Genomic DNA, 8,021 nt, shown 5'->3' with positions numbered 1-8,021 from the left:
CACACAGCCCACAGCTGTTTCTATCTCTTACATATTAACGCCACAAGGGGATGTGAGCGAGAACAGAGGGCAGACGCTAGTGATCGTGGGATCTTTTCAGGTGTAACAGCTGAGCACAGAGACACCACAAGAAAGCAGCAGCCGAGAGGAACTGCTCTCCAGCCAGAAGGATCCGTAGGGCCAAAGCCCTAAGCAGAAGAAAGCATGGCAAATTTGAGGGAGGGAGAGGTTATCTGTGTGGGCAGCCACAGCTGGCTGGGGGTAGCAGGGCCCTGAATAGGAAGAGCTTGTAGAATGAAATGGTGTGCTGGGTTCTTCTCTGAGAAACTCAAGTGCCCTCGACCCCTTCCTTTCCCACTAGTCATGCTAAAAAACGTAAGACAGGGGAGTGTTGTTCACAAACCAGAGGGTGACAGTGGCCAGAGCAAACATAACCTTCTAAGAAGAACATGGTTGCTTGGCTACCAGGCCTGGGTATGCTAATGGGTAGGAGTGGGGAACTGAGTAGGAGGAGGGACCCCCTGGGGCTGCTCTGTGTGTGTGTGTGTGTGGTGTGTGTGTGTGTGTGTGTGTGGAGTGTGTGTGGTGTGTGTGTGTGTGGAGTGTGTGTGTGAGTGTGTGTGTGGAGTGTGTGTGTGGTGTGTGTGTGGTGAGTGTGTGTGTGTGAGTGTGTGTGTGGAGTGTGTATGTGTGAGTGTGTGTGTGACTGTGTGTGTGGTGTGTGTGTGAGTGTGTGTGTGTGGGTGGAGTGTGTGTATGTGTGTGGGTGGGTGTGGTGTGAGTGTGTGTGGAGTGTGTGTATGTGTGAGTGTGTGAGTGTGCGTGAGTGTGTGTGTGAGTGTGTGTGAGTGTGAGTGTGTGTGTGAGAGTGTGTGAGTATGTGTGTGAGTGTGTGTGGAGTGTGTATGTGTGAGTGTGTGTGTGACTGTGTGTGTGGTGTGTGTGTGTGACTGTGTGTGTGGTGTGAGTGTGTGTGTGTGAGTGTGTGTGAGTGTGTGTGTGTGAGTGTGTGTGTGTGAGTATGTGTGTGTGTGTGTGTGTGTAGCTGAAGAAGAGCAATGCCAGAAGTTTCCAAAGGGTGTGGGGCCTTGAGAAGAGTATTTTGAGGGTGCTCAACAGGTTTAGTATGGTGTGACCTTCCCTAGGTCACTGTCCAGGAAGACACTGCCAGGTGTCCCTGGGCTGGAAATATGCAGGAGGTTTGCCTCCCTGGAGCCCAGCAGTAGGAGAGTCCCTGTCATGGTCCCTGCTGAACTGCTTTGCTGCTTACACAGTCTTTTGTCTTCTTTCCCTACACTAACCAGGAGAAGAGTTCTGCTCTCTATTTTTAAAGACGTATTCATTCATTTTAATTGGTGTGTGTGTTGCACAAGTCTATGCCCATCGCATGTATGCATGTGCCTGCAGAAGCCGGAAGACATTGGATCCCCCGGAACTGGAGTTAGAGACAGCGGTAAGCTACCGGATATGGGTGCTGGGAACTGAGTCTGCGTCTTCTGAAAGATCAGCAAGTGCTTGCTCTTAACCCCTGAGTCATCTCTCCAACCTGTTTCTGCTTTCTTAATGGGGGGGGGTGTACTCAAAGACACCAGATGATGGGCAGAGAGACCAACTGCTGATCCCCAGAACAAGCTGGAGAGATTTCCCCAAAGACAAGTGTGTTGGGCTTTCCATCCCTGGGACAAAATATTGAATGTGGGCAACCTGACGGAGGGAAGATTTATCAGAAATTTTAATCAAAGGTCAGCTGCATCCATTGCCTGAAGAGAGGCAGCCAGGAGGGAGAGAGAGAGAGAAAGAGAGAGAGAAGAGAGAGAGAGAGAGAGAGAGAGAGAGAGAGAGAGAGAGAGAGAGGAAAAGCCAGGGCCCAGACATACTCCAACTGTAAACCCTAAGGATGATAGGTGGTAATCTGATTAGAAGTTCAAACCAAGCATCAGGTCAGAACCACCACCCTGGTCTGTCTCTGGAAACACCCTCACAGACACACCCAGAGGTGTGCTTTCCACATCTTGCAATGCGGTTAAGGTGCAGGCAAGAGTTCAGATAAATCATCTACCTGGGAGGCCTCTAACTCAGTGGTCAAGCAGGAGCCTAGCAGGGCAATAGCCCTGGGGTCTGTCTCCAGCACTACCGGAAATAGGGTAAGAAGAGAGATTAGCCCGACTTCCTCCCAAGGATGAAAGCTGTGTGGCTCAGGTCCAGTTATCTCAAAGGGACATCCGCTGGGGCCAGGGACTTTCAGTCACCTCCATCCACAGGCTGCTATCTGAGTGCCAGTACAGGGCACAGGGAAGCAAACAAAGATACAAATGCCCACACACACACCTCCCGGGGGGGGGGGGGCAGTCCGTGGGCGCCATGGATGAGATAGCCTCGAAAGACAGAAAAGCCCCCTTCCCTCCAGGCGACTGTGACACATGGGAGAGCCAAGAGTTCTAGCCCCCTGACCCTTCCCACCCTGCGGCTGCTGAGCCCAGCAGTCCCCTGCCCTGTGGCGCCCAGACTCCCTCTCCTCCCCTCCAGCTTAGCTGCACGCTGGAGGGAGCGTTTTAACAGACAGCTTGCTTTCTCATGCGCACTAAATGCCTCCCAGCAGAACCCGCTGGGCCGCCTTCCCCACATCAGTAATCAGCGCGCAGCACAAGCAGGCGATTTCTCTTGCTCACCCCCACCCCCTCCCATGCCTCTCTCTCTCTCTCTCTCTCTCTCTCTCTCTCTCTCTCTCTCTCTCTCTCTCTCTCTCTCTCCCCTTGTTCCTCCTGCCTTCTCCCCTCCAATCAAAATCACTGTCACCTCCTGGGAAGCTGGGCGGGTTTATCATCAGACCAAGGTTGTCATAAGGAAAGCAGTTATGAGAAGGTGCTGAGGGGAGAGCCAAGGAGGGTGTTTATGCCTCCCCCCCCCCCGTGGCTGAATCTGCCACTGTCTGCCAGCTTATCCCCCCTGACTCGCCTGCCTAGTCCTTGTCTATGACTATTGGTGCAATCAACCTGTCCACTCCAAGTTCTTCCTTCATGCCCGTCCTTTGGTGTTGGGTAATTTGGAGTCATTCTGCTTACCTGCCAGGAATCCCGGGAGGCTGGGGATATGAGGTACACGGGGAAGGATGTGGCGCGGAGGCATGAATAAACCATTAAGATACAACCTGATGACAGGGGTGCTCACACAGCCTCCTGGTGGCAGCACCCAGGGGAGCAGCTAGGCCGTGTGGGCGTAGCGGTGATGATGCACAGAAACCAGGGTAGAATGCCCTGAAACTCCTGACCCAGGGTTGTGAAACGGTGCAGCCTCAGCACCGAGGACCCCAGCAGCAGGAGCAGGGTATGGCCTGAGCCAAACTGGGGGGGGGGGTGCGGGGAAATGCCTGGGGGGGGGCAGAGGAAGGGGCAGAGACTGGTGAGCTTCATGAGATCAGCATTAGGTCCAGTGGGAATTTGGGGAATTCTGGAGAAGCAGATTTAAAGAGAGGAACTGTGGCAAGTGGCTGGGAGGCACACCCTGTGGGCTGCAGGATTGGCTGCCGTTGGCTACACAAAGGGTAGCAGCCAGCCTTTGCAGTAGCACCCCCGAGAACCTCTAAGGTTTCACAGATGTGGGGTTCTTCAGCAGCACCATCAGTCGACTTCCGGGAAGGGTGGGGTCAGAAGCAGAAACGCTCTGTGGCCAGAGACAGGGCCGGGGGAGCCACAGAGGTCTGGGAGCAGAAGAGAAACCATTGAGGCAGAAGTAGCTGGAGAGCTAACCGCCAGCTGGGTAGGGAGAGGGGGTGGCAGGCAGCCCTCTGCCAGCAGTTTTACAGACAGCCACTTACTGTGGACAGGCAGTGTTCCTGACGGCAGTGTGCTCTCTGGGCTCACTGCTGCCTCGTTCACGCATGTTCCGGGTCTTCCTAGGGATGGACCAGGCTCATAGTGTCCACTCTACACTGAGGGCCCACTGGATGTGGCTGGCCATCAGCTCTCTGTGACTGAGCTCTAAATAACAGAACAGACAGAACCTTCGTGCGCATTTGAGGCAGAGGGCTTGCGCAAAACCTTACCCGCTAAAAAATAAAGAAAGAAATAAAACTATTCTTTTTTTATTTACAAAAGCAACCAGCAAGTAACATCAACACAGGAATGGGCTCCATGCAAGATGAATGCAGAAATACATTGTAAAGGGACAGTAGAGGGGAGGCCAGAGGATGAAGAGGCAGGGACACCCTCCGTGGTTCCTGAACACTGAGACCAATTGGGACGTGACATCCATAATTCATAGCCATCAATCCTAGAGGGCCCGGTCCTCTGACCCTTTTGGAAGGCACGCTTCTCGCTGACAGCTGAGCCCTCCTCCTTGGAGGCCCAGGGCAGGAGGTTTTCTCTGTGAGATGGACTCAGTGCCCCGTGGCCAAATGATGGATGAGGGAGCAAGAGCTGCTGGATGGCAGAGGCCAGCAGGGAGAGAAATATGGCAGCAGGATAATCCAGAGACAAGGTAGACTAGGGGGCTAGGGTGAGGGACGGATGGTGGACCCTGCTCTCTGCCTCCTTTATTTCTCTACCCCACTCTCCGCTGGGTTCTCCATTCTGTGACACAGAGGTGGGGGGGGTGAAGAGCGAAAAATCAAGGGTCTGAAGGCCTCCCCTTCCGTCTCTTTGGGGCCACGGATTTGGAAGGCTCTCAGGCTCTTCTGAGGAGTAGTCACCCACAGGCAGCTCTGCTTCCTGTCTAGTGGCCCAGTGCCTCAGAAACAGCCCCAGCTCCTGGCTTTCTTGCACAGATCCAGGCTTCCATCCAACCCCGCTTCTCGGGCAGCACAGACAGGCAGACACTGGGCCAGCAGAGCAAAGGACCATCTCTGGGGATTCCGCCCATTCAGGACTCCACCCCAGAGGCAGTGTCTCCGGGAGTCAGAGCCTACAATTCCAGCTCCCTGGCAGGCACAGGGGTATGTAGGTGTGCCAGCTCCGCCTACTCATCCCAGCCTGCGAATTCCATTTGTCCATTTTTTTTTTTCCTCATGCGCACACAAGACTTCAGGGAAACTGACAGGTTAGCATTGGCCCTCCACTGGCTCCTGTCAGCTGCTGGGAGCAGAGGAGGTGCAAAGGAGTAGAAAGCCACAGGAGTCCCACTTCTTACAAGTCGGCTAAGAGGATAGGAGGCTGGGTTTCTGGGGTCCTCTGGTACCGTTGATCTCTGCTGCAGAACAAACAAGGGTGGAGGAAAGGACCGTGTGGCTGGGTCTCTCTGAAAGTGAACATGGGGTGGTTAGGACAACAGAGCATCTCAGATGTGGGCCTCAGCTCCTGAGGCTCCCGTGATTGTAGGCCGTGGGACTCATGTTAATGGATCACACGTGAAGCCTGTCCCGGGAGCTTTGACTCTGGCGCTAGCAGCAGGCTGTAAATTTAGCAGTAGAATAGGTAGAGAAGACAGCAGGCAGGAAGAGTTCTACGTCTGGATGGGCAGGCAGCAGGAAGAGAGAGCAACGCTGGGCCTGGCTTGAGCCTTTGAGACCTTGAAGCCCATTGGCTGTTACACACTTCCTCCAGCGTGGCCACACCTACTCCAACAGCGTCACACTTCCTAGCGGTGCCGTTCCTGTGGGCCATGGGGGCCGTGTTCATCCAAACCGCCACATCTTCCATCTGCTCCCCTATCAATGGGAGGAACTTGGAGAAATCGACCTTAGATCCAGGCACTTCCGAGGTATGGCCTCACCTGGTTAACGCGTGAAGAGCCTAGGTTCAAATCTTAGTTCTGCCAGCTGGTAGGTTGTTTTCTTGTGTTTCACTTACATGTGTGAAACGAGATAGATGCTCCTGGGCTGTCTCAGGACCAATCTTAAAAGTACTGCATATGCGCAGAGAGATTGCGTTGTTGTTTGGCACACAGAGTCCAACAAAAAGAAAGTATTGTCGCCCTGCTGTGTGCTACAGGACACTTGTGCAGCCCTTAAGCTCTTCCCTCTTGGAGCCTTTTTGGGGACCTGTCGCGGTGACAAATATGTGTGGGTGCTGTGGTTCTGGGAGGCTTCGGGGCAGTTCCTGGAAGTTGGGTAGCAGACCATTCCCTGGAGTCACCCCTCCCCTGAAAGGTTTATCATCCCAGGGACCCCAGCCCCTGCCTTCTGGACAGACCAGAGTGCAGGTGTCCATGTGCTGTGAGGGGCAAACCGCACAGGCTGTTTAGATTAGAATCCCAGGGGACAAGAGCAGGGCCCAAAGCAGCCCACCTCTGTGATACACCTCCACATTTCACTGCAGCTTATCACCATAACCAGGGTCCCAGCACTACCATCTGCTGTGTCTTTGGTATCAGCTTGTGACTCATCACCAAGTCTCAGGGCCTCTCTGGAGCCCCTGGGCTGTGTGGCTTCATGAGACACTTTTGGAGGGGTGGGGACAAAGAAGCTAGCAGCCTCTGGTGACACAGAGGGATAGCTCCGTCAGAATCAGACCCACACGCCACCTGGCCCATCCCCTTCCCGACCAGATGCCACGAGGAAAAGGGCCCGGGGCAGCTAGAGAAAGGAAAGGCAAGTCCGCATCGGGCCGAGGGATGCCCGCGGAGTGGGCAGCCACTGGGCACAGTACTTGCACACACAGCCTGGCTTGGTCCGGTTTCGTTCTCAGCCCATCCCCATTGGACAGGTAAGAACAACCCCAGGCTCAGGAGCGCTCTGTGCTTTAACTGATGCCGTACCACAGCTCACCAGGAGGGGGCTCCAGTCCTACCCAGCTGACTGCCTCCTCCTAGATACGCCCCTTACACAGTCCCAGAAGGGCACAGGGTCTCAAGAGAAGTACAGTTGTGTGTCCAAGAAGGGTAGAAGTGCTTGTGACCACCAACAAGAAGCTGGTCAGGGTGCACAGGGTGGAGTGGGGTTCAGAAACACCTGGGTTGGGGACAGACAGTGCGCACCAGAGGCCACTGTGCAGCCAGGAGGCCCAGGGTACACCACCACCCCCCCCCCCGTTCTCTGAGACACCCAGGAGAGCTGGTGTTTCTCAGAACCAAGAGGCAGAAAAAGAAGCACAAACCAATGTATTTTAAAAAGGGTATGAAAATGTCATCGTGAAACCCATTGTTATGCATAATTAATACGTGCTAATAAAAACATTTGAGAGAAAGAAAGAGAAGGGATCTGGGGGAACCCTGAGGAGAGTAGAGAGCCCTCTGCACACCCTGTGGACCAAAGGGACTCCCACCAGGCACAGTGGACTGCCAGGTCCTTAGCTCTCCTCCATCCTACTTCTCTCCAATGGTAGAAGGGACCCAGGTGTCTAAAGAGTACTAGAACACTGGTGGCCAGACTTCTAGGGCTTTTTTAGTGCAGACATTCAGAAGCAGCCTGCCTGGGATGACGCTTGTCCCGGCCCCTCTAGCATGAGCAAGCACGTGGGGATCCGGTTGGGCCTGAAGTTCACCAGTGTCCACCACAAAGGCCTGTTGTCGTTTTTAACTGGGAAAGCGCGAGCTGCTTTGAGCGGGAAATATTCACATTATCCATCCATTTGTTTGTGGCTGTATGAGCTCCATTTTCATAATGATTAGTGTCTTTGAGGGGTTGGGTTTTCACTTGACTTTTATTGCCCACTGTTTCCTCTGCACTTGGTGTGGGGGGGGGGTATGGGGACTGCGCAGGGACACAGCTGGGGACACGATGACATGCTAGGCGAGAAGAGGCGCTGGGACAAAAATCCCAGGTGTGGCAACGCCTTCCGGGGGTGTAATAGACAAGGCTCTCGGCCTGTCAGGGTTGCTTTGCCTCAGCACACAAATGGAAAGAGGGCCCAGAAGGCACACAGGAGCCAGAGCCTGGCTTAAGAGGTTCCTGGGCAGGCGTTTCCACCAGTGCACTGGCCTACCTCTCTGGGGATCATTGTGAAGAATCTAGCCAGCGATGGTGGTTTAATCCTCAAATCCCAGCACTCGGGAGGCAGAGAAAAGGCAGGAGGAACTCTGTGAGTTCAAGGCCAGCCTGACCTATATAACGAATTCCAGGACAGTCAATACTACATAAAAAGACCCTG

This window comes from Phodopus roborovskii, unplaced genomic scaffold, assembly GCF_943737965.1.
Source record: "Phodopus roborovskii unplaced genomic scaffold, PHOROB, whole genome shotgun sequence".
Classification (NCBI taxonomy): Eukaryota; Metazoa; Chordata; class Mammalia; order Rodentia; family Cricetidae; genus Phodopus; species Phodopus roborovskii.
This window is presented reverse-complemented; position numbering follows the sequence as displayed.